The 26,030-nt window shown below is 35.8% G+C and overlaps 1 long non-coding RNA gene across 1 annotated transcript; it reads right to left on the bottom strand.

The window, feature by feature from the left end:
• Positions 1–334: 334 nt before the first annotated feature.
• LOC116869243 lies at positions 335–26,030 on the bottom strand. The gene is made up of 3 exons (XR_004382993.1): positions 25,946–26,030; positions 1,475–1,548; positions 335–404 (listed from the first exon to the last, which is right to left on the bottom strand). It is a non-coding gene; the product is annotated as an uncharacterized LOC116869243 (long non-coding RNA).

A 26,030-nucleotide genomic window follows, 5' to 3' on the forward strand; every position in this document is an offset into this window, starting at 1 on the left:
AGATCTTTTAAATTTGCTTTGCCAGAATTGGAACTTTTTATGAGGAATCTCTAGATTGAACTTTTAGTAGCCTTTCCAGGCCAGAAGGCTAGCCAAATACTTGCCATCAGACATTCTGCATACTTGCAGGTTTGGGCAAATTCCTTTTCTCAAGGTCCCAAAAACATCCTGAAGTTCCTGCACGTGCCAGGAAGTGACATTTTTTACTTGCTAGGTAAAGCTGGTAGGACCTCTGTAAGCAAGGATCAGGCTAACAGTTCCAAGGGACTTTATTGGCTCCATGTGACATAAGGCCAACTTTAGTTCCTTAAAGATGTATGGTCATAAATGAGTCTGTGCATGTCTCTCAAATATAATATTCCAGTCAAAGCCTTGGTAGAACAACCAATGCTTCCAATGGTGTCCTGTTATAAGAAGAACAGATTTTTATTGAACTTATGTAAGTAATTATGATTGCCACGAAAGAAAGAATATTCAGTGACAGTTTCTGAATTTCAGAGGGTTCAGGTGAGAGAAAAGTTAAATGTTTTAATTTCTTCACAAAGGAATATTTCACCATTATTTCTATATATCATGGTTCTCTTAAGAGACAGTTTCCTTAATCTGGAAGAGCAAACATTAGAGAATCAGCAATGTTTCAAAGAACAATCACAGAAATTATAATCATCTTCCTTAATTTATTTAGTAACATGTCACTAATTTTTATTCAGTTGGATGAATGCAGCCTTTTAATTAGTTCTGGAAATTCTTACCCATTTTAGTTTTATGGTTTTAGAGATACTAAAAAGCTTTATTTTTTTAAAATAAAGTCATTTTTCCTAATCATCCTGATGATTGATGTGGGAAACAAAGGCAGGAGAAAAAATATTAAATTTCCTTATTACATATAGCCCATTGACAAGTCCTTGAAACAGGCAGAGGGACATTCCTCTAGGGACTCAGCTGCCTTGATGTTGATACTTTGCCAAGGGCAAAAGGCAATCTTAGTCCAACCCGCAGGATCCCCAAAGTCTACTTCAACATATAAAAATTCCTTTGGAAACTTCCTTTATCACTATCCCCCAAGGTACATGTTGACAATCATTCCCCAAGTGTATGACCCACCAATAGACATCTGAAGGCTCTCATTGAGTAAAGTTTTATTAAACAGTAATAAATGACCTTTTCCTAACAAGAGCTAGTCCCTTAAGGTCCTGGAAATCTTGTTTCCAAAATTCCTTAGAGACATACTATCCCTTAACCCCCTTCCTGTGTGAAAGTATATAATGGGCCACTCCTCCCAACCCTAGTGCAGCTCTTTCTGCCTATGGATCCTGTCCTTATGCTTTAATAAAATCACCTATTTGCATTGAAGACATCCCAAGAATTCTTTCTTGGATCTCAGCTCCGGTCCTCACCAACATCCCAAAACTACATCATTTGGCAACCATGAAGGAGCCCCTCTGACTCCAGAGATCTTTCTTTCACTTCTCACCTTCACTTAATAAACTCTCACTTCACCCTTCTGTGTCAGTGAGATTCATTCTTGGACTCCAGGACATAAGAACCCTGCAACAAGATGAAACACGTTTCATAAGTGCACAACAACAAAACCTCAAACGACAACAGACCCAAAAGTGGACATGGTTAAAGATCTGATGAGGGCTCATTCTAATGTAGCTTGATGAGGAAATCTAGTTATTTCTGTGACACATAACATGGATAACTAGAGTTTCAAGTGATGACCTTATACCAAAATATATTGGATTTTCAAGAATTTCATATATCTTTAGAACAGTTGTAGCATTTACCCAAATAGAACCTAAGACTTATCATTATTTGTTTGAAAGTACTTTCCAAGTAACTTATTATACTAAATAAATCTAGTTGGTTAAAAAGACTTCATTTACAATTTAAATCTTGAGAAAGTTTGCTAAAAACCTTAGGAATTTTTTAAAGCACATGCCTAAACAGGATTACAGATCATAATAAAATTTAAAACATAATTATTTATTTAGCCAAGGTGACAGTGAGAGATTTCAAAGGCAAATATGTAGGATTATATAATTGCTAGCAAAACTTAGCCTCTTTAATATTGAGAAGTTTTGACTAAGTAATCAAAAACCTGGTAAAGACAAAACATAGAAACTGTTTTTACTGGGCAGACAAAGAAAAGAGAAAATAACTTTGTTTATGTTTTCTTATCAAGAGCTGACCAATAATTCAAGAAAACTTCTTTTGGGGGGAGGGGGGCAAGGGACAGAGAGAAGACCAGAATTTCAATCTTCAAAACCAGTGTACTTTTAAAATCCATTCATTTCAACTTTAGTCCATCCCAATGGCATATAAAATTCCTTTCCAAAGGTTTCCCTTCACAAAGCGTCTACAACATTCTTTTGCATTCAGAGTCTGTCCCACGCCATTTCTCTCCAAACACCCAGTCTCCTTTTAGGACAAAATTACTTTCCTTTTCCTTCAACAAAAATGTGTCCCCATTCCTTGTATCTTTCTTACATATCTCCTGCTTTTCTATATACAGAGTCACCTCCATTATTTCCATCTGTCTTAATTACATTCAGCAGAAGTTTGTGCTCTGAGAAACCTTAGTCTCCAGTGGAAACTAAGTAGTAACCGATTGTGAACTGTCATACCAGAATTCTTTTGATGGCAAATTTATGAGTCAATTAAGCACAAAGCATGTTTACCAACAAACTGAAATATTCTTAGTTTCTCTGCATTAAGAAGCCAAAAACACAATCCTATGCTCAGTAATCAATGCATTAGCACTCCATTCTATTTGGAAAGACCTAGATATCCAATGAATTCAATCCCAATTTATCATCCAAGCAAAACTTTAAAGTTTTAGATTACCAAGGACTATCTTAATAATTACCCATGAAAACTTTGAGACAGACAAAATTAACCATTAGTTCAAGTCATCTTTTTGCTGACAAACTGCAAGAGATCATGAGTGTATTTAACTTTCAGTAAAGCTAGATAGAATAAAAAGTTTCAATTAGTGTAAACACTGAATTATGTTCCACCAGGGTCCACGTAAAAGTCAATCAATTTGTTCCCCATTGTCAATTTTTACCTGGGGCACTGGTGGGGGAAATTCAAAGTGGGAGGTATTAAGTCTAAGGAGATACTCTACACTCCTGGACAGAGCCAACGCTGCCAGAGGCACAATGGATGGTTTAGGAACCAGTTATGCAGGTTGCACTCAAGGTGATGCAGACACAGAAGGAGGGGGAGGGGAAGGCAGAAGAGGTGAGGCACCACCTGGAAGGCTGGAGGTGGATAAAAGTCCACAAGGTAGGGAAGGAGTCTCCCAGTCTTGGAGGCTGTCAGCTTGGACAAGTAAACAGATGCAGGTTTGCTTGTTTTTTTCCACCAAGTGAAATTAGGCAGCCTATGTCAGTCAGGAGAAGACAGAGAACCTCTCTGAAACGAAGAGTTTAAAGTCCCCATCCTGAGATAGACTAACCAGAGACAGTTAGTTCCAATTATCATACATGTTAACTGAGGTAATGAATGATCCCCGCTAAAGTAACCTGATTTTTTTAGGAGGAACAGTGAGAGAGAATGTGTCCCCTGCATTAGGGAGGGTCTGTGTTTTCTCCAGCAACCTAGGTTCTATCAGGAGGAGATCCATTTAGATAATTATCATCCAATATGTCAGGAGGAAATTTACTGACCTGATTGGTGGCCAGACACATTCTAGGCCTTTAGGTTAGGGTCCTGATTTAGATCCAAGAAGGCCTGGACCTGGGGTACCGCCAAGCATTTGCCCTGCTTCATGCAGAGGAGATCTAACTGATAGATCCTACTGAAGCCATACAGTGTTACAGGAGACCAGTCATTTCTTAAATTTTGCAATCTGAATTGTTTCCAGTGGGTTAAGAGAAATTCCAAGAGACAGTCCCTGGCAACTGAAGAAGAGAGATGGTCCATTACAAAGGAAGCCCTCTCTCCCTCCACTGACTCCCAGATGGCATCCCATGTGCAGGATATATCAGAGGTTCCTGGTGTCAAAGCAACACAAGGCATCCCTGGACAAAATCACTATGATCACCACCCTGTCATTAAAGGCCCTGGAGGAGGGATGCTAGCATCCCCTCCACTTATCCCCCACAACTTCCCTATTGCATTCTAGGCAAGGACATAGATACCCTGCCTTCAAAACCATGCCACGGAGGTCATGCTTTATTTATGTTGCCTTGAAGAACCCACCATTTTTAACCCATGAAAAACACTAAAAACATTTTGTTTTGCTTTTTTTGAAGATTTTATTTATTTATGTGACAGAGAGAGAGAAAGAGAGCATGAGCAGGGGGTTGGAACAAGGGGAGAGGAACAAGGTGTGAGGTGACTTTCAGCAGGGAGCCCGAGTGAGGCTTGATTCTAAGATCCCAGGATCATGACCTGAGCTGAAGGCAGATACTTAACCAAATGAGCCACCCAGGTGCCCCAACCCTAGAAAAGATTTACAAGGAGAAATTACCCAATTTTGTAACTTAAGTAGTTGGTAGAGGACATTGACAGAAAACAGAACATTGACAGTAAAGATAGAAATGCATCATGGCCTAAGTGACATTCCAACATGTGTAGTCTTTTATAGCCAACTTCTCTAGGAAATAGTTCCCAGTTGGGTTTTAATTCAGTCAGGTACTGGTTTGGGCAGGCTCCAAGTAGAGGTCTCATGGCCATAAGTGGATGGACCAGAGATGTGGAAAGGATCACATTAGACCAATAAGGAAACCTCACACAGGACTCTTAAGACTGGCAGCCTTCCTGGTGACTTCAGTGGCTGTCCCGTGCCCAAGACAGACAACTTTGTATAAGGACAGGAGTAAAGAGAGGGCATCAAATTTCTGGGCCTTATTACCACTTCCAGTCAAAAGACAGGCTTTCTCCTCCTTACAGAGTAGCCACAGGCTAGATGACCGTTGAGTGAGCAATGGACATGAAAGTGTTCCAGGAAGACTAGACTCCTTGGAAAGCCCCTGAAGTGAGAGTAAAGGGGGAGGAGAGAAAGTACTCATCAAGTTTGCACAAGGCTCAGAGTCCAGATGAAAAGACTCAAAGCCCCATGTAACATCACCAAAATGATGTGGTTTGAAGTAGTGGGGTTCAGAGCCGATGGCTAAGAAAGAATTCTTGAGACATCTTTGGTGCAAAAGAGTGGTTTTATTAAAGCACAGGCACAGGACCCCTGGGCAAACCCCAGGCTGCCCTGGGGTTGTGAGGAATGACTGATTATGTAAGATTTTTTATGCTATGGAGGCGAAGGTGATGTTAGGGCTCCAGGAAATTGAGTCTACAGGTTCTGGAGATTGCTTTTTTTCTTGTAATTTATTAAGACAGTTACAAACTGATGGAGACTCCTGTCCTCCATGAATGTTATCTCTATCTGTTAACCATTTGTTTTTCCCTTCCTTTGTTCTAGGGCAGCCAAGAGTGCCTGACGAATGTCACACATACCCTATACAGGCTGGGGATGGGAGGGCGCACTGTGGGGTTTAGCTGATGCTTTCCCCTCAGCTTGCCTTCTGCTCTCTTCCACAAGCACTACTGTACCCCTGAAGATCTCCAACTTCTTCCCCTGCAATTAGGTGAATAAAATCAGTTCAGCTGAATAAGTAACAAGTGGGCTATTTAGTTCTTGGGCCCAAATGTGGTCTCTAATCCAGAGGGGAAAATAACACTAAATTTCCACCTAGATTCTTAATTTATCATTTGATTCAGAATTTGGAAGGTTATTAATTAGATTTCCTTTAAACATTGAAACTCTTGGTAATATAAATTGTCTATTTTCCTTCTTTGATTAAAAGAGATGGAAAAGGAACTAGGGATGCAGGAGGCCAAATTCTGGAAACTTATGAGAATTCTCAATGAATTTTTGTAAACTCCTGAATTGTAGGACATTGATTTTCAGTTGAGAATGTATCCTCTTCAATGAAAAATAGTGTATGGATGGGAGGTACCTCTCAAAGTTCATTTTTTCTCCTACTTTGGGATCAGCTCTCCCTCTAATAATTAAACTAAGAGACTATAAAGCAAGAAATGCCAAGATACCCTCAAGGAGTTGTAAGTATAATGCTTGTTGGTTACTCGTATAGACATGAGACATTATTATCAAACCCTGATATGGCACACTGAGACATTGCCAGTTCTCTGCTTCCTAAGATAGAGTTATAATTATGTAAATTATGTGTATTAAGAAAAAGAGTGGCAATGTATGTAGGTGTCAAAGGGAGATAACATTAGATGATTGGAATTGGTAAAATTAACCTGAAAAAATCTTGTCAGAGACAAGTTTGGCCCAAGCATTTTAGGAGAGAGCAGATGTAACTGCTGGAGGAATGGGCTAGAAATTCTGATTAAAAGAAAAGTTCTGAAAAAGAAGAACATGCCCAGTTCTTGTTGGGAGAAAAATAAAGGTTAAAATACAAGGAGCTTATATTAAGCCTATACAAAGGTTTGTTGAAGAGCAGTGTTAATCTTCTCTGTCTTCTAGAGCCTCCAGAATAAACAGTTTAAAATGACTAAGATAAATCTAGAATCAAAATAATTAAAATGGTAGATGTTAAATCCATGAACATGTGTAATGCTTTCTAAGGTACTGAAGAGAGGTCTAAAATCCAACATTCAGAAGGAGATATCTGCCCCCTAAGAAATGTATTTTCAAATGAGAATGGATAAATGTCTAAGCAACGCATCAAAAGCATTTATCTGAAAACAGGTTCTGGTTGATGGTTTCAACTGAGGGAGAAGGGTATGACTTTATAGCAGCACATCTATACTCTGAACAGTGAAAAATCAAATTTCTCAAAGATCCATGAAACATTGATGTCATCAGTAAGAACAAAGGCAGTTCTGAGAACCCCCTGAGTGTCTTGGCATTTCTTCCCACCCCATTTAATGCTGAGGTTTGGTTCCCACCGCTCGGACTTCCTGCTCATTGGTCTGAGTTTCTCTTATTCCAGGAAGTGTTTTGAGAGCATTTGCTATGATGACATTCCACTGACTGTTTTGACAAAATGAGTAATATCTTGGGATCCAATGAAGTGTATCAAACAGTTCTCAGTGGACCTTTAATTCAGCCACCACTGTGAATTATGTCAAAACTTTTCTCTACACATTGAGGACTATTAATGCTGCTAGAATCAGAAACTGAACTTTCAAAATGGAGTTAGAGATTCTAAATCTCCTTGAAAATAACTATGTCTTCTTCATTTTCCTTGGATCAGTTGCTAAGACAGACATGTCAAGGAATCATTGTGAATTTTTTTTTTAACTTTTAAACATTTAATTTTCTTCTTTGGTTAAATCTGAATAAATACTTCATGATTAGGAGTGACAGCTGGATATTTGAACAGGTGGTTGCAAAAGATTATGGAATAGCTTCTCAGGAAAACATTCCTAACTAGATACACAGCCATCTGTCAGATATTGTTTAAAAATTCTTATGTGTGGGGAAAAATTATGAAATGAGCTCTTAATGGCCTACATATTGACATTTTCAATAATAAAACTATGGGTCAAGTAAAAAGAAGGAAGTGTTAAACAGCCCAAACTACTTTTAATAAAGACAATGTTCTAAGTCAGAATTGCCCAAAGTTAGCTCCATAAATTCTAAAATTAGGATCTTAATACATGTTATTAATTAAAGGGAACTTTAACAAATACTGCTGAGAAATTCTTGGTTAAACAAAGTTAAAGAAGTTTTATTTTTGTTTATTTGTTGTTTATGTTATGTTAGAAAACTTCAGAGCCTTTAGGAGATTAATGTCTAACGTGACTTAGTCAGTAAGAAGTAAATTCTGGAGAACATTGATCATTTGAACTGGACAGGTAGATCTAACCAGAATCAGAGTAAGAAGCATCAGCTTCACACCATTTCCCAAATTATTTCAGAAGTCAAAGACTAAGGAGGATGGGACACAGACCTACAGGATAATAGGCCACTGTGGTCTATTCCTCTGTGAGATGTTATCCTTCATGTGACATCCTATTACCACTGTATTTTAGAGATAAGATTTGAACAGAAATAACCAAAAGAGAAACAAATGTCTATATTCTGGACATTGCAGTCCCCATATATACAGAATTCTAGACTAGCAGCAGAGAAGGGGAATCATATAGCTGAGCCTACATAAAATCATAGTTTGAGAGGAGTTCTATCAGATCAAAAACATATGGGGGTGGAGGGGCTTGTCCTCTCAGTAGGGCCCAGAGTACACTGGGTACCAGCCCAGTAAAACAGATGAATGGGACTGGGAGTTGTGCAGATTAGCCTAATTAAATTAACATTGGAGACAGTTAAAACAAAACCTGTGTTGAAAAACATTTGATCAGTGACACAGACAGACTTGTTTTGTGTATTTTGCTATTGTTACTGACTATAAAGATTCTTTACCGGTAAATTTTCTTCTTGAAGTAAAATACTCTAACATATATCAATTAAATAAACTTATTGTTCTTAAACAAGTCAGCTGACTTTGAACTATTTTTTAATTTTATGTTAGTATTGACATTCATTCATTTTGTAACACTTTTTTTCTTTTCCTTTTTGCTGTGATTTTTTTATTCCTTTACTTTCATCTTTGTGTTGTAAGTCATTATAAGAATATTTTTAGTAAAAGCAATGTAGCCAGTTACTTCATATTTTAGGAAAATGGTGAAAGTAAACTTGATAGTACTTGCATTTTGATAGTAGTATTTACAAATTTGTCCACTAAAATAATAACTAAATAATAGCTGATAATTTTTACTTTTTATTCTGGCCAACTTATTTTTTTCCCCTTTTTCTCTGTACTCACACTGCTGTTATCTCTGTCCCCTGCTTCTTCTTCCCTCTCTCTCTCTTCCCACCCCCACACCTTGGTCCTAGTGTAAACATAGGATAATGACTTTAGCATAAATCATTATCAAATAATTTTTGTAATGATTGTAAGCATTTAGGGAAAGAAAATGCTCGTTATATTTAAGAGCTCAAGATGATGGGTTGGTGGAGGGTTTACTGTACCAACAGGCTGCTGTAAACATGATGTCTGGATTTAGCAATTCAAATGTATTTTTTTAAATATCCTTTTATATTGAAAGTTAGATGGTTAAAAGTGAACTAAATGAAAGTATGATTCAGTGTATTTCTAATTTATTAAATGGTTCTATCCAAGACTGATGACTAATGAAGGGATACAAACCTAGAGTAAGATATGCAATGGTTGGTTTTTTACATCATTTTGATATCTCATCCTAATGCCCAGGTGAATGGAAATCATATCAAATTATCAAAGAGCATGATGCTTGAAAGAAGGGAAATAGATGGGAGTTTTACATTAAAAAAAATTCAGAAACAGACTGAAATGTTAGACTGAATTCAATAAGATGAAATTTCGTTATTGTTTTTAAAGTATCCTCCTTTGGTTTATTAATCAACTATTCCATTTTGCGGGTTAAAAATATAGCTTAATGGCACATATAAGAAGATTTAAGTGTTGAGATTAAGCTGGATTTGAATTAATAGTGAATGTCACAGCTAATATATCCAAATTCTCCTTAGGCTGCTGTTAAAATGGAAAGTTAAAAATGAAAAAGATATAATTTCCTTTTACTTTTTGTTTGTTAGACTACGTGGGGGGATTTTGTATTCAGTTCAGTGTTCAGCCCCTTTCGAGAGGGCCCTTAACAAATAAAAATGTAACCACAATGGTGAACATTGTGAAGGGATATGTAGATTTATCAGAGATGTTAGGATTAAGTATGGACAAGATAATCATTTGGTGGTGCTGTTATTTCACTCAACAAACTTTCACCGATTACCTAAGCTGGACTATCTTATAAGACTATAAAAAAACCAATGTACTGGGTCTTTTCCAGTCATAGACACATAAATGACAGTGGCATGATATATAATAACAATGTTCATTAGATATATTCATATCTGTATTTGTGCAACCAAGAAAATCTAAATAAATGTATTTCCTTAAATTCTTTGGTATTGAATTTATAACAAGTGGAATAAATACCACCATGAAAATTTTTTCAACTTTTTATACTTTTTAAAAAATTATTGCTTTTCAACCTATGTTTCATTATCATGCCCCTACGGAGAAAAATCCATTTTAATTTAATTAATTTAAATTGAATTTAATATATACCTAATAAAGAAATAATCAACAAAGAAAATCTTGCTAAATATGGATGAGCATTAAAGGACCTCAAACCATTGAAACAGTTAAGATTTTGGCCTATTTTTTCCCACCTCCTACCTAAACAAACTTTGTCATTTTGAGGATGACAATGAGTTTCCTCATTGAGAATGAGTTTCCTCAATGAGAATGCATGCTTTACACAAGCCATTCTTTATATAGTCACTCACTATTATTAATTCTTATCTCCCAAGTTTTATTCATTTTTTTTTCACTGAGCATTACATTTTTTCCGTTTTTAAATTTATATAGAACGTATCTACACCAGAGACAAACTTTTAAACCCCTTTCCTTGTGTTTATTTATGATAGTACAGATTTTAAATAAATTTAATTTTTAAAAATTTTATTTAAATGTATTTTATGTGTGGGACGCCTGGGTGGCTCAGTTGGTTGAGCAGCTGCCTTCGGCTCAGGTAGTGATCCCAGCGTCCTGGGATCGAGTCCCACATCGGGCTCCTTGCTTGGTGGGGAGCCTCCTTCTCCCTCTGCCTCTGCCTACCATTCTGTCTGCCTGTGCTCGCTCTGTCTCCCTCTCTCTCCCTGATAAATGAATAAAATCTTTAAAAAAAATGCATTTTATGTGTTTATTTTGTGAAATGTATTTAATTTTAAATACTTGTTTCATTGTGAAGATCAAATGACACTATGTGTGTTAAGCACATACCAAGTGGACACATAATAGCAAAGCAAAATTTATACCATTTGCTTTTATATTATCCCTTTATAATTTTTACTATACTACACATATATGCTATAAAACTATATTCTAATTAGTACCACAGATTGGGTTTTAAAACTAAAATCCAATAGTTGCTATAAATGCAACAAAGTGTTTTATTATGTTAAAGTCATATAATTTTATATTAATTAATTTCTGTATCGTAGTCATTTCACAAAGTATATCAATAATCCCATAGTTTCTGACTCTGGCCATTTCATCCTGAAACTTCCTTCCTATTGTCTTCTCTTTAGAAACTTGATCTACAGATATCAAATCATTGTAATAATAGTTTAGAAGTTTAGAAGTATACAAGATGAAAAGGACAGATTATGATCAATTCTAGGTGACAGTGGTAGTTTTAAAAAAATCCAAAATCAAAACCAAGCAGAGAGTCCAGTGGTTCTACAGAAGATTGCAGGAGATATGCACTTCGGGAATATAAAGGATGAGAGAAGGCATTTTTCTAAATAGGAAATGGCAACTATTACTGCTCAGATTTAGAACAGGCTCTGCGGCTGTGTGACAGCTTGATTGTACACCTGTGACTTTTTCTCCCCCTGGTATTATGCATCTCTATCAGATAACTGATATTGAAGTCGCTCTGGCTTTTCAAGGTCTAGTTTTAGCTGATCTTTATATATGCTGCATTTGCTTTTGTACCTATTGATATCCTATTTTTATCTATTACAACTGGGCTGACAAAAGGATTTTCCAAGCTTTAATCCAAGATTGCATAAAAGAGAAATCTTGTTACAGGTATTATCTGTGTGATTAGTGTATTCATACTGTGCATAAAAGTTACATATTCAGAAATGCTTTAAATGAAATCATTAACTTTAAAGAGTGAAATTAAGAAAACGATATAGCAACTTCTTTACAAAAGTATTTTATTCCTATGAAATTCATGCTATACTACATAAAACTTCTCTAAAAAGCGTAGGTATTCATCAGACTGATTAGCTAAAATTAGAGACATCCTCTTTGGCCATGTCATTCAGTTGTTTTGGTGTCAAGGACACAATTGCGGGTAACTAAAGTTATTATCAACTATAACATTTATGTGAAAGAACTGATATTCATTCTTTCGACTGACTTAACTGGGTAAGAACTGTGCTTGTACTATGATTTAATAAGCAACCATGAAAATATGTGATAAAACTACTAAAGGCAAAGTGCAGACGTGATATACTTAACATAAGAAAGGAAAAGAGTTAGTAACTCCTGGGTTTCCAGACTCGCAAAGCAACTATCTAATTGAGCTCTACACTGGATCTCACAGATATTGTATTTTCTTCCATGACTCAAATGTTTTATTTTTTCAAGATGTTTTAAAACACAGAGATCCATGTTTGTTGCCTAGAAAACACTGAGAAATGTACTCTGTCCCTCACTCTGAGTTGGAATTTAGAGTATAAAGTGGGAACACATTGGACAGGGCTGTGAGTTGTGCAGGTAAGTTTCTTTGTTTTCCCCAAAAGGATTTATCCCAACACACTTCCTCATCAGAAACCAGTTAGTTGTCTTTGAAAATATGGAAAGGCAGAGAGAACAGAAACCATTCCAAAGCTGCCTATGCACAGAGCTATAGCACTTTGGGAAGTTACTTCCTGTCTGCACACCTCTCTCACCGTCCACCAACTTTTCTTCATCTTTCTTCAACACCAATATTAAACACAGTTTTTGTCATCACCAATCTCTCACTACTTTAAGTTCTAATTATAAACTCATCCAGTTCACCCGTTTAGGACATACATCTGTAAATTAAGCTCATTAGAGAACAGAGCAAGCAGCAGTTTTATTTAAATTAGTCAACAGAGAGCTGTAGTTTAAGGCTGGCATTTATGAGGACATAATTATCCTGGACTAGGCAAAGTTGCAAATCTCCAATCCCTTGGCAAACACCCTACACAAGTCTTCACAAACCAGGTAAATCTATGTTAACCACTGTGTCATGCCTTAGCCTGCATTAGACACCATAGGGCATAAAAATACAAGGCATAGCCCCATTCTCAAATAATTTATATCCCAGGTAAGGAGCAAGGACATAAAGGGTCATAGTGAACAATTAGTGGGGAAAGAACACTACATAATGAAAAATTAAGATTACTTTACAAAGTAGGCAGGTAAGCAGATGAGAGACACACAGATTTGTGATTGGTTTAATCCATTTATCAAATGAGGCATAATTGGCCTTTAAACTTAAAAATAGTAAGTACTATCATACCAAAAAGAAAAAAAAAACAGTTAAAAGGGTGAGAAGGCAATGTATAGGTAAAGAAAGGAAAGAAGAAAGAAAGGAAGGAAAGAAATCAGAGCATGCAATTATGGCAACTCCTTCCCCTGCACCGAGGATAATTCTTAACTTCTTGACTTTCTCTTCAGTTCTAGTACCTTTTAAGATATAGTGCTAACCTGATGGGTCTTGTGTTTTATTATGCAGCAGATGGAGGTATAAAGTTGGTGGGAAAGCTGGAGAGATTTATATTTGAAAGCAGATTACTTGCTGGAGACAGGAATAAATATTCAAGAAAAGAAGGGAGGGAGAGATTAGAGACAGGAAAAGTGAGCTCTTTGGATAGGTAGTTTGGACAATTTGAAAGGGGAGAGGAGAGTCTTTGAGATAGTTGGATCTCTATTAAAGTATTAAGAGAAAGAGGAATAAAAAATAATTTAAAGAAATTTGGATGTATTTCTCAGAAAAATATACTTTTTTTCTGTGTTTTCAAAATACTTTTTGTGTGTGTGTTTTAAAACTATTTCTATGAGATTTTTTTCCAGATTTTCTTCAAGGGTATTGTATGGAATACCTAAGTATATTATACCTTGGCGCATTCAATCTCATCCTATGTCCCCATGTGCCTTGAGTAACTTTTAAGTCATACTAGAATGGCTTTAGAAAAAGGGACGGGTGAATTACTCAAACACCTGGGTCTTAGATTTGGGTAATATTCAAACAGCTAGGTCCCAGTAAACACTTGATTACTACTACTAATCTCAGCATTTTTCATGACCATTTACTAGAAACAGTGGTTTCCCCATAATTACACACCAAATAATATCAAATCTAAGTAGAAATCAAATCTCCTACTAGCTCTCCCTTACCTGAGTAGGTTTGTTTGTTTGTTTGTTTGTTTGTTTGTTTTTGGTCCTTGAAGAATGTCTTAGAACAAAATGCAGTCTTACATGAGGGATAGCTTTGTGAGAACTGAAGGGCAGAAAGAAAACTGACAAGAATCATAAAATGATTACAAATTAGGATTTTCATCTAGAATTTTCTTTTGCAGTTCCAGTTTTCTCCACACTTTTTCTCATGAGATGGCTGATTAAGCATCTATTATCACCCCCAGCTCATTGTTCAAGTCTCCAATAGCACTTGGAAGGGTGTTAAATTTTTCAACTTTTACCCCTAGCCTAAGAGAAGAAGAAGACAGAGACAAAGGAGGGAGAAAATAGGAATGGCAGTCAGCTAAAGATAGACAGATAAGTGGGGAGTCGTAGTACCCTCCTCACACACTAGCTTGTGAGAAAAATCTAGCAACTCTAACTTAATCGTTTGCCTTTACTCAGAATAGAGTACTGCCTTTAGCAACCTATCATGGCTTCAAAACTGAAGAATTTAAGGCACCAGGAGAAGTGAATCATACAAGGGAAAATACGGTCCTTTAAAAAACAGCCTATGTAAGGAATTTTGGAAGACAATGCGTGATTGAAAATGTTAATACCTGTCCTTTCACTAATTATGGAAACAGACAGGATTTATGAAAAGTAAAAACAAAAGGAGTTAGATTGTACTGGTCTCTCTGCCCCGTCCATCCGGGCCACGAAAACGTAATAATGGTATTACTCATCAAAGATCACTCATCCTGTCTGAATTTCACCACTGTCTTTGCAGGTTTTCATCAGTGCCTGGGGATTTCTGTGATGCTGCTCACCTGCCTTTGCCATCTCTAGCACATTGAGTGATACTCAGTGCGTAAGCGACAATACACTGATGCGAATCTCACCTTCAGATTTGACCTCTCACAGGGCACGGGGCGAAGATGACTGCCAACGTTCGCCATAAGCACTGTAAAAGTTTTGGTGAGCTCAGCCTTCAGCATTTCAGATTCATTATAGAAACATCCAGTAATTTGGAAAGCCATTCACTGAATTTCCGGGACAACCAAAGTGATCTAATTTCTTCATGTTTTTTATTATTCAAGGGGAAAGGGAAAGAAGAAAGACAATTAATGGAGTACCTGTTGCAGGTGTCACACTTTACTACTTCATTTCACCTCTGTCTGGTGTTTTCAAAAACAAAGGACCTACCACTGAAAACATCTGGCCAAATGTATACCCATTCTCATCCGTGCATCTCGCAGGTGTGATATAGAAAAACAGAAGAAGGAAAGAAAGAAAACATAATGAGAGATTTCATTTTGTCACTAAGGGTTCTTTGAAGTTGCTCATTAATCTTTTAGACCATTTTGGCATGTTAATGTCCAACTCTATAATATTAATATGGCTAAGTTTAAAAAAAGTGAAGTTATTGCCTTTAAAGTTCCTTCTGTAGCCCAGCTCTGTGATAATTCTTCTTATTTGAATCATATTTTAATTGACTATGACTTCTAGCTTGTTATTCTAGCAAGTGTGGCAGCTACTTTATTTTATACTACCTGGATTTTTCAAGAAGAAGATGGGAGCAAGAGATAATCTGGAAAATTGTTTAAATCCTAAACTATCAGGACAGTTTTCACAGAGAGTGCCAGGTGGCTTTGGGTGAATGAATAGCTTTCCATGAGACCAAATGCCAGGCATGGAAGAGGTATATAGAAAGTAGCAATCACATGCCTACACGCAACACAGGGCTAGTCTTCTGTGCATCTAAAAACAGTTTCCTTTAGTAACTGATCTTGAAAAGTTAATACTTTTCTGGATAACAGCTGCAACTCCCATTTTGTTTTATTTTTTAATGAAGGTGACTGATTATCATATTAAATAAATGTCCAGGATAAAGAGTAAAGATTTAATCAGAGCATTATTTTATTGCTTTATTAGTTTCCTATCATTGCTGTTACAAATTGCCTAAAACTTAGTGGTTGAAAACAACATAGATGTACTATCTTACAGTGCTGCAGATCAGAGGTCCGAGAATCAAGATGTTGACTAGGCTACTCTTTTGCATGTTTCAGTTTCTGTGGGCTACCAGCGTGCTTTGGTTTGTGTCTGCTCTCTACCCTCTGCATCCTTTGTCACGTGTCACAGCACCTTCTCTGAATCTGCTTCTCATACCTCCCTTTATAAGGACCATTGTGATTACAGTTACTCTCCAGGTAATCCGAGACAGTCTTGCCACCTGTAGGTCACCATCAATTTGATCACATTTGCAACATTCCTTTTGCCAGATAAGGTAACATATTAATAGGTTCTGGGAATTAAAGAACCTTTCGGTCCGTACACTTGCAACCACACAAACATTAACATTCTATGCACTTTTGGTCTCTCCTCTCAAATATCTCAAACAAAGCAGGTAATGTAAAGATGTAAAAGCATCTATTTACATGGTATACCAGTTAGTCCGAGGGTAGCAGAAAGAGGCAGAAAGATGCATTTCAGAAGGCTGTTCCTTCCTCCTCCAGACTCAAAGGTTTCCTTTTCACAGTGATTTCTTGCACATGCTAATACATCTTTATAATTAATATAAAAACGTTAAAACAAATTATTATCATCAGCAGCAACAACAGCATCATTACAGCACAGAAGAGGATTATTATCAATTGGTCCAGAAACACAGGAACAAAAAAAAAAAGAAAAGCCTTGAGCAGAGAACACTTAGATGTGGTTCGAGTCTTTATCCATTCTCCAGTAAGGTGGAAATGTGCTCAGCACATCAACAGACTTTTTAAAACTTTCATTTCAATTCAAATGTAGGTTCAGTCATGCCCAGAAAGCTGTGTGTGTGTGTGTGTGTGTGTGTGTGTGTGTGTGTGTGTGTGTATTGTTATAGAACCTTAAGCAAGAGATTCCCTTATATAGTCAAATGGGTCCAACATATAATTACCATTGTATGCTGAGTGTGCAGAGCAGGCAAACTGAGTCAGAATTACCCCTTAGAGTGTGGGGCCTTAGCAAGATACATTCCTACCTGACATTTTCATGCACTAAAAAGTAATTTGTGTCACTTCAGTATATATATTTTTTATTTTTAAGCAGACCCGGGATTCATGTCACCTATAATTCCCACTTCATATAATGGTAGATTAACAAGGAGCTTCTAATTTTGTTTTAAATCCTGATTTTTTTTTTACTATAGTACTAAACTACTAACTAATGAGTAAAAATAGGTTACTGTTAATATTTTTATTTTTTAAAAATCTACAATAATCAATAAAATATGCATTGTAATTATCACTATTAATGGTTATATTTTTTAAAGTGAAGCTAATTAACTGTTATTTTTAAAATATTCATTCTAACATCCCATAATTGAATAATTTTTTTTAAATGCATGTTTCACTCAAATCTTTCTAACATCTCACCTGGGAAATCCTGACACTAAAAACCTCCTGTAAAATGTACAGGTGAGATGAATTTCTCAAGCTCAGAGTTCATGCTTTATTCTTACTTATATTCCTAGTATCTTCGAGAATATCTGTCACTTTGTAAATGCCCCCAAAATAATCACTGAATTCAGCTTTATTGTTTACAAGAAAGAGCACTTAGAACTTCACGGGAACAAAAGGAGTCTTTTAAGCGGTTGACAACTAGAGGAGACATTCACAGTTAAACATGTGCCTCCATGTTCTAGTGGATCAATGAAGTGGAATTTTTCATATATTTGGAACAATGTTCTACAAATTCTCTCTTTTTAAGAGCTCAATTCTTACCGTACTTATTAAGATCCTAGACCTTTTCAAAAGTAACACTGTTAACTCTAGCACCCTGGCCAACCCCTAATTATGAATATGCATTCTGTGGGTCTTACAATTCTGTCACCAGCTCCCACTACGTGGGAATTCTTTACCAGTTGTACCACATTCCTGTACTCTGTTCTTCACTTTCACCCAGGAGATGTCTGCATCCCAGAAGAAAGCAACGGCATTGCTATAATATGTATATTGTAAATTAGTTGTCAAAGTTTTTCAAGATGCCTTGAGACCCTTCTGTTTGCAAGGTGATTTCCAAACACAGCATTATTATAATAAGATATTTCGGGAGTCGCCGTCAGCAGCAGGATATGTTGGACTTGATGGGAGCTATTGACCTACTGTTCAGAGAAAGAAATCAGATGCCAGGGAAAGAACACCAGTCCCATTCAGTGTAAAAGGTAAGATTCTTTCTACTGTTGCTTCCCAGCTATGAAGACATCAGGTCATACAATGAGGCGCTTTGTCTTTTCAGTAAGTGTTGGATGAAGTGCCAGGATTGCCAGAGCTACAACGCGTCCGCCTAATTAAAACGCTGTCACTTTTTCACAGGTGCTTAAGGATTTGCTTCTAAGTTTCTTTTGTTTCATTCCGTGGATGATGTTTTTAATTGTCTAGTTCCTGTTGTGGAAATACAGTAAAAACTGCTATGAAAATTCTCAGATCTATAGTGAATATGCAACATCTGCAAAGCCAGATGAGGTGTCAAATGTGATGACCAATTTAAGAGAAAAGAATGAAGTCAATTTTTTTTTTAACTGAGGGAAAAAATGTGGAAAGCCTGAGTTCACTGCTGTGTTGTTTGTGTTGTTAAAAACAGTAAAACTTTAATAAGTAAAAAGGGACAGCAGTCGGAACATGAAAATATTAATTACAGATAATTTAAGTTCAGTTCTACAACATTCTAGGATTACGAAAATTATTTTTAAAATTGTAAAAACTTCAGCTAGCGTTTGGTTCTTTGAAATGGCTGAGCAGCTCATCTTGTATTAATAAATATATCCTATTTAAAATCAGCGCATCTGTTTGCCCACAAAAATATCAATAAGCCAGGGTGATTAAAATACTTAAATGTATTATCTGGTATAGCTGTTGGGGTTGCAAAACAATTTCTTATGAGTCTCTCACATGTGTCCAAATCCTGTGTGTTAGGCTCTATGTAGATTTGTCCTGGACTCTCTTCTCCAAGATGTTTGTATGGTCAACTGCAATAGCAGGTAGAGACCGTACTTCCCTCGGGAGCCAAGGGTAGGCGTGTTTACTGCCCATTGGAAAAGATTCGGGCTCGCTAAGCCACCAGATCACCCCTTGTCACTCAGACCCCCACAAGTGCGGCTATCACTTTATCCTCTCAGTGTGACCTGGAGGGAACTGTGGATGGGAGGACAATCCCCAAAATGCTAATACGCTGGCCACTGCAGTTGCCGGGCATAATGAACGGTAGCCTCTGACCTAGGCTATGCGTCCAAAATCTTAATTCCACGAGTTACTTTGTGACCACCAGCTTCTGTTTCTCCAGTAAACTCCTTCTGGTATTCCATCAACACCTCAACTCGATATTGGGGTGAACTAGCTCACCTGTCTGTCTGTGGTTTTGCCATCTCCATCCGTGTACTACACAGCCTCCAGAGTAATTATTTTGCCAATGTAATTGGATAATTTCTGTGTCCTTCCCCAGTGTCACAGTTCCCATGCACGCCTGCTTTAAATTTTTCATTTTTTCTGCCAGGGCTTAAAAGATAAAGTTAAGCCCCCTTACCATAGTCATTTTTTTTTTTTTTAAGATTTTATCTATTTGACAGACAGGGATCACAAGTAGGCAGAGAGGCAGGCAGAGAGAGAGGGAGGAAGCAGGATCCCCGCAGAGCAGAGAGCCCGATGCAGGGCTCCATCCCAGGACCCCGGGATCACTACCTGAGCCAAAGGCAGAGGCTTCAATCCATGAGTCACCCAGACACCCCCATAGTCATTTAAACCCTTTTTCACATGTCCTAAATATCTCTCCAAACTGCACTCTTGACACTATCCTCCCTGTACAACATTCTGGATTTTTTACCTGTTAGCAAGAACTCAGCAATCTTGCTTTATGCTGCCCCTGGCTATCACATCATTTTTCCCCCTAATATTGCACAATCTTTTGCATATTTTAGAGACACTGATGCTCCCTCATCCTTAGGGAAGTCACCACAACACCTTCCCTGTTCACCTCCTAGTACCCCAATAGTAGAGTTAATTACCCTTCTGTGCTACCCCACCAGGCTTCTCTTTTCTCTTAATCACTAGGTTACAATATATTAAACTCTACTTTATATTTTTTTTTCTATTGGCTTATCTGGATCAGCTACTTCACTACAAACTCTAGAGAGTGAGGAATTCATTCCTTTTTAGTCTTTGTCCCCAGCACATAATAGAAGGAAAAAAACTGGAAGAGAATGGGTTTTGGAGACAAAACAGAACTGGGCTTAGGTAAAATCACAAACACTGGACTTATGTAAAACTAATCGACTGCTCATTTCTCAGTTTCTAAGTCCACAAATTGGAATCATGAAATCTGTGCCACAGAGCTGATATGATGATAAAGTGAAAATGAGGTAAAATACTTAAGGCAAACATTGCCTGGTGAATAGTAACCACGATATACATTTCCAGTGTATGTGATAGGGAACGAATTTGTTGAATCCTCCCAAGTGTTTGAGCCAGAGGTACTTTAGAGAATATATGTGTGTAATCAGTTATCAGTGTTATGTATAAACTGATATTTGCATAGTGTGCTTATCTCAATTTTAAAACTCCAAAGGGAAAAGAATATACTCTATGTATTATCCTTTCACCAAAAATATTTATCATAGATTATATTAAAAAGTCTATATTAAAATTACAATTATTATAAAATATTAACAATTTGGATATTTCCTGTGGCAAGTATTTATTACTAACTGCGAAAATGTAACAAAATATTTTTGAGTATTTCCATTTCTGTTAAAAATGATCAATCCTTATAATTTTTCAAACTCAAAAATTGTAACATCCTATCAGTAGTCAAACCCTGACTTCTCCACTTCTTTTTTTTTTTATTTCAGAGGAAAATAAAAATTTATAATTTTAAAAATCAATTTAACAGTAATTGTTCAATGTCATTTATCTCCAGTAATTTATTCTGGGTTTCTCAGATTTTTTTTTAAATGTGTGCTTTGCCAGTATAATGATGATTTATAAAGTAAGTCTATTTTGCATGAAAATTAGCTAAAAGACATTTCTCCATAGGGCATTTATTCAGAAATTTATTGTCATTCCTCGATAATTTAATTTAAGGCTTAAACTCTGGGGAAAGAGGAAAAAAAATCTGGATGTTCAAATGATTTTGAAGCTTTTTTAAATAGAGATTTGGTAATAAAAATATTGAGAAGGGTTACTATGTTGAAAATTCCATTCATTGGAACGTCTGTGTGGTTCAGTGGGTCGAGCGACTGCCTTCGGCTCAGTGGCTCAGGTCATGATTGTAGGGTTCTGGATTCAAGGCAGCTTCAGGCTCCTTGCTCAGCGGGGAGCTGGCTTCTCCCTATGCCTGCCTCTCCCCTTGCCTGTGCCTGTGCTCTCTCTCTGACAAATAAAAAATAAAATCTTTAAAGAAAAAAAAGAAAGAAAATCCCATTCCTCATGAGTATTAAATCTCTTCATTATTAACTTGAATTGGAGGTGAACCAATAATATAAATCAAAATGCCCCTTATTACATGCTTAGTTAAGTGAATTTTTACGTCTTCATAATAATGAGAGAATAAGCAGAATTTTCTTAGTTTTTTAAGCACTTGTTGGTATATCCAACAATTCATGGCTAGTGACAATATCCCCACATCCATTTTGCCTCAATATTTAAAATTCACTTTGTGTACCACTATGAAAAATAACCCATAATTAGTCATTATTCTCAAAAAATCATATCTACCCATGAAGGAATATGTTGACTAGAAATGAAAAACCTAAAGCATACATTTATTTTATTTTGTTTTGTTTTTCAGTAAGTTATACTGAGTATAGCAAATACCTTCCATGTGTAAAGAAGGGGTTTTCTGCAACACAATAATAAAAGCACATTTTTTGAATAAAATTCTTCACAGTCTAACATCAATTATCATTTGCAAGAGGTCCTGGTTGTAAAAAAAAAAAAAAAAGAATAAAGAAAATACAAGAGACACCTACTAAGAGGGTATAATACGTAATATTACTGAACATGCCCTTCCCTGACTACTTACTTCATTATTGTTCCCTAGTATACACTAATATATTTCAGCTAATCACATAATAAATGCTTCTGAAAAAAAATTTTTAAAGCCCATGATTCTGCCAATAGTCTCACTGAAAATTTGGCACTATCAGTGGTGCTATCAGAGTAATTAGGGAATAGAAATAACTAAGGTTATCATGAAAATCTGTTTTGCCTTTAAGTTTGAAATTCAAATGGCTAATATTGTTCATTATAGGTAACTTCAGGGTGTTTATGTTTAAACTTAGCATGAGACAAGCAATCGCTTAATGTGTATTGTTAGAAATTTTTGTTCTACCAACATTTATCTTGAATAGTGCAATAAGTATCACTTAATCTTATACCTTTGTCCAAAAAAAAAAAAAAAAAAAAAGAATTGGGGCTCTTCTTTCCATGACCAATCCTGATTTTTTGGATGTGGTATTTTATTTTAAAACGTCACTAATATGAAAATGAGATCAGAAATGAAAAAGATAGGGTGCCTGGTGGCTCAGTGGGTTAAGCCTCTGCCTTCGGCTCAGGTCATGATCTCAGGGTCTTGGAATCGAGTCCCGCATCGGGCTCTCTGCTCAGCAGGGAGCCTGCTTCCTTTCCTCTCTCTGCCTGCCTCTCTGCCTACTTGTGATCTCTATCAAATAAATAAATAAAAATTTTAAAAAAAGAAATGAACAAGATTAAATTAACATAAAAATGAAATCAGAAATTAACATGATATCTTCTAAAAGATAAAACTATAATGATATCCTGAATTTACAGTAATTGCATTTATTTTCACTGGTTCAGGAAATTCATGATGGAGAAGACCCTAATGGTGCTTTCTTTTTCTACTTATGACATCTATTAGATTCTCCCATTTTGCTGGCTTGATATTTTGAGACATCTATAGAAGCTTGGCGGCTTTGTAATTTTTTTTTTGGATAATTGACATGCAATAAACTTCGCATATTTAACTTGTACCATTTGTAAAATTTTGCATTAGTGTGTCATTATCACAATCAAAATATTGAACATATCCATTACCATAAATGTTCCCTCATCCTCTTCCGCAATCGCCCCTACCCACCTCTCCTCCCACCCCAAACCCCAGACAACCACTGAATTGCCTTGAGTCATTATAAATTAGTTTACATCTTCTAACATTTTATAAAAATATAATCATGCAGTGTGTATCTCTTTGTGTGACTTCTTTTGTGCAGCACAAATATTTTGAAATTTTTCCTGTATTTTGAGTGTAATAACTGTTCATTGATTTTTATTGCTGATTAATATTTCATGGTTTGGATATATCACAAATTGGTTATCCATTTACTTGCTGATGGACATTTACATTGCATCCAGTTTGAGCCATTACAAGTAAAGACTTGTAAACATTCATGTATAAATCTTTGTATGGACCTAAGTTTGCATTTCTCTTGGAGAAATATTGCTTGGGTAAAGTCACTTGTAAGAACAAGATCGATATACAAAATCAATTGTATTTCTACATAAAAGCAATGAGAAATCAGAAAAGGAGAGCTTAAAAATGTCATTTATGATAAAATATTTAGGGTTAAATCTGACAAAAGATGAGCAAGACATACTGTACACTTACAAAACGTTGTTGAGAAAAATTAAGGAAGATAAACAAAGAGATACATTGGCTTATGTAATTCTCCCATTAAATCTACCAGTTTCTTCTTTATGTATTTTGAGGCTTTATTATTATATACGCATTTATTTTTGTTATGTCTTGCTAATATAGTGTTCATTTTCTTATTATAGAAATTTTTTTTTGTTTAGTAAAATCCTTTGTCCTTAAGTCTATTTCATCTGATATTACAATAGTTACTTCAGCCTTCCTATATTTAGTTTTCATGATATTGACTTTTTAATCCACTTACATTCAATCTGTAAACTTTATATTTATATTATTTTTATATTTAAAATGAATACCTTACAAGCAACATCTAGTAGGCCAACTTAAAATATCTGTCTTTTAATTGGGTGTTTAGGCCGTCAATATTTAATGTAATTATTCATATGATTAGATTCAGCCAATATATATCTCTCTAGCTTTTTCTATTCAAAGTCAACTTGAGACAACTTCCCTGGGTGTCCTTTTCAAACCAAGTTTTATACTTCCTAAATTCAAGAAATAACAACTTCTCCCTCTAAAAGAAAACAATATTTCTTTCTTCTTTTAAGTTAATAATTGCTGTTTCTTTAAATATTTCTTTTTGAGGATTTTGTGTCTTTTCTTCATCCTACTGACATATAAGTATATTATAGTTTGTATATATTACCTCTAAAGTAAAGTCCTCGAAACTGAATTACCAGGGTTTCAATTTCTCTGTATTCTCACCAACACTTTTCGCTCTCTCTCTTTTTTAATAATAGCCATCCTGAGAGATATGAGGTGATATCTTATTGAATTTTTGATGTGTATTTCCCTGATGGTTAAATAAATTGAGCATATTTTCATATATCTTTTGGACATTTATATGTTTTCTTTAAAGAAATTTATAATCAAGTCTTTAGCTCATTTTTTAAAAAAGCAGGTCATTAGCTTTTTGTCGTTGTTTGCGTGTTTGTTTGTTTTTATTATTGTATTATTGTAGGCGTTCCTTATATATTTGGGAAATCAATCCCTTACCTGATATATGGCTTGCAAATATTTTCTTCCTTTCTGTGAGTTACATTTCACTCTGTTAATTGTTCCTTTTGCTGTGTAGAATTGTTTTAGTTTGATGGAGTCCCACTTGTCTATTTTTGTGGAAGAGAATATCCTTTTCCCAATTTGTATTCTTAACACTCTTGTTGAAGATCAATTGATCATATGTGTGTGAATTTATTTCTAGGCTCTCTATTCTGTTCCAATAGTCAATATGTCTGTCTTTATGCCAGTATTATACTGTTTTAATTACTGTATCTTTGTAAAATATTTTGAAGTCAGAAGTGTGATGCCTCATGCTTTCTAGAAACCAGAACCCTGGCACACTGTTGGTGGGAATGCAAAATGGTATACCACCATGAAAAACATATTGTGCAGCTGGTATAGAGAGTCCTCAAAAAGTCAAAGTAAAACTGCCATAAATCCATTAACTCCACTTCTAGTATTTAATCAAAAGAAATGAAATTATGTTCTCAAAGAGATATTAGCACTCCCTTGTTTATTGTGGCCTTATTCACAGGAGCCAAAGTGTGGAAACAAACTAAATGTCCACAAGGATGAGTGGATAAAGAAAATGTTGTGCATACACACAAAAGAACATCAGTTAGCCTTTAAAAAGAAAGAAACCTGCGATATGGAACAACGATCAAACTTGAAAACACTATTGTAAGTAAAATGTCAGTCATAGAAGGTCAAATACTTCATGATTCCTTTTATATGAGGTATCTAAAATAGTCAAATTTAAAGAGATAAAGAGTCGAATGGTAGTTGTCAGTGTCTGAGGGGGGAGGAGTAACAGAGATTTGCTAATCAATGGGCATAAAGTTTCAGTTAAGCAAGATACAAAACTTCTAGAGATTTGCTGTACAGAATTATACCTATGCTTAACAACAGTGTTTTACACACTTAAAAATTTAAGAGGGGTAGATTTCACGTTAAGTGTTCTTATCACAAAAAAGCAATGTAATTAACTGAGATTTAATTAATGCAACCCAAAGCATTATAACATTTTCTCGTTCTCAGTATTATAACTGTGTTAATGCAGACCAAATTACATTAGCTTTGTGGGGATCACATCATGCTATTTTCTCATAGTTAATATTCTGAACACTCAAACCTATAGTGGCCAACAGGTAACAACATTTCTGATGTAGGCATTTGACAGAGGTGAAACAAATCCAAAATTCAGGCCATAGAGGTTTTTTTACCTTTCTATTCTGTCATCTTTAGTTTCGGGGTTTCATTTTCATAGTTCATAGTCACAGTTAGCTCCTATATCTCTGATCATAGCAT

The sequence above is a fragment of the Lontra canadensis genome, unplaced genomic scaffold, assembly GCF_010015895.1.
Source record: "Lontra canadensis isolate GAN:19392208 unplaced genomic scaffold, GSC_riverotter_1.0 scaffold18, whole genome shotgun sequence".
NCBI lineage: Eukaryota > Metazoa > Chordata > Mammalia > Carnivora > Mustelidae > Lontra > Lontra canadensis.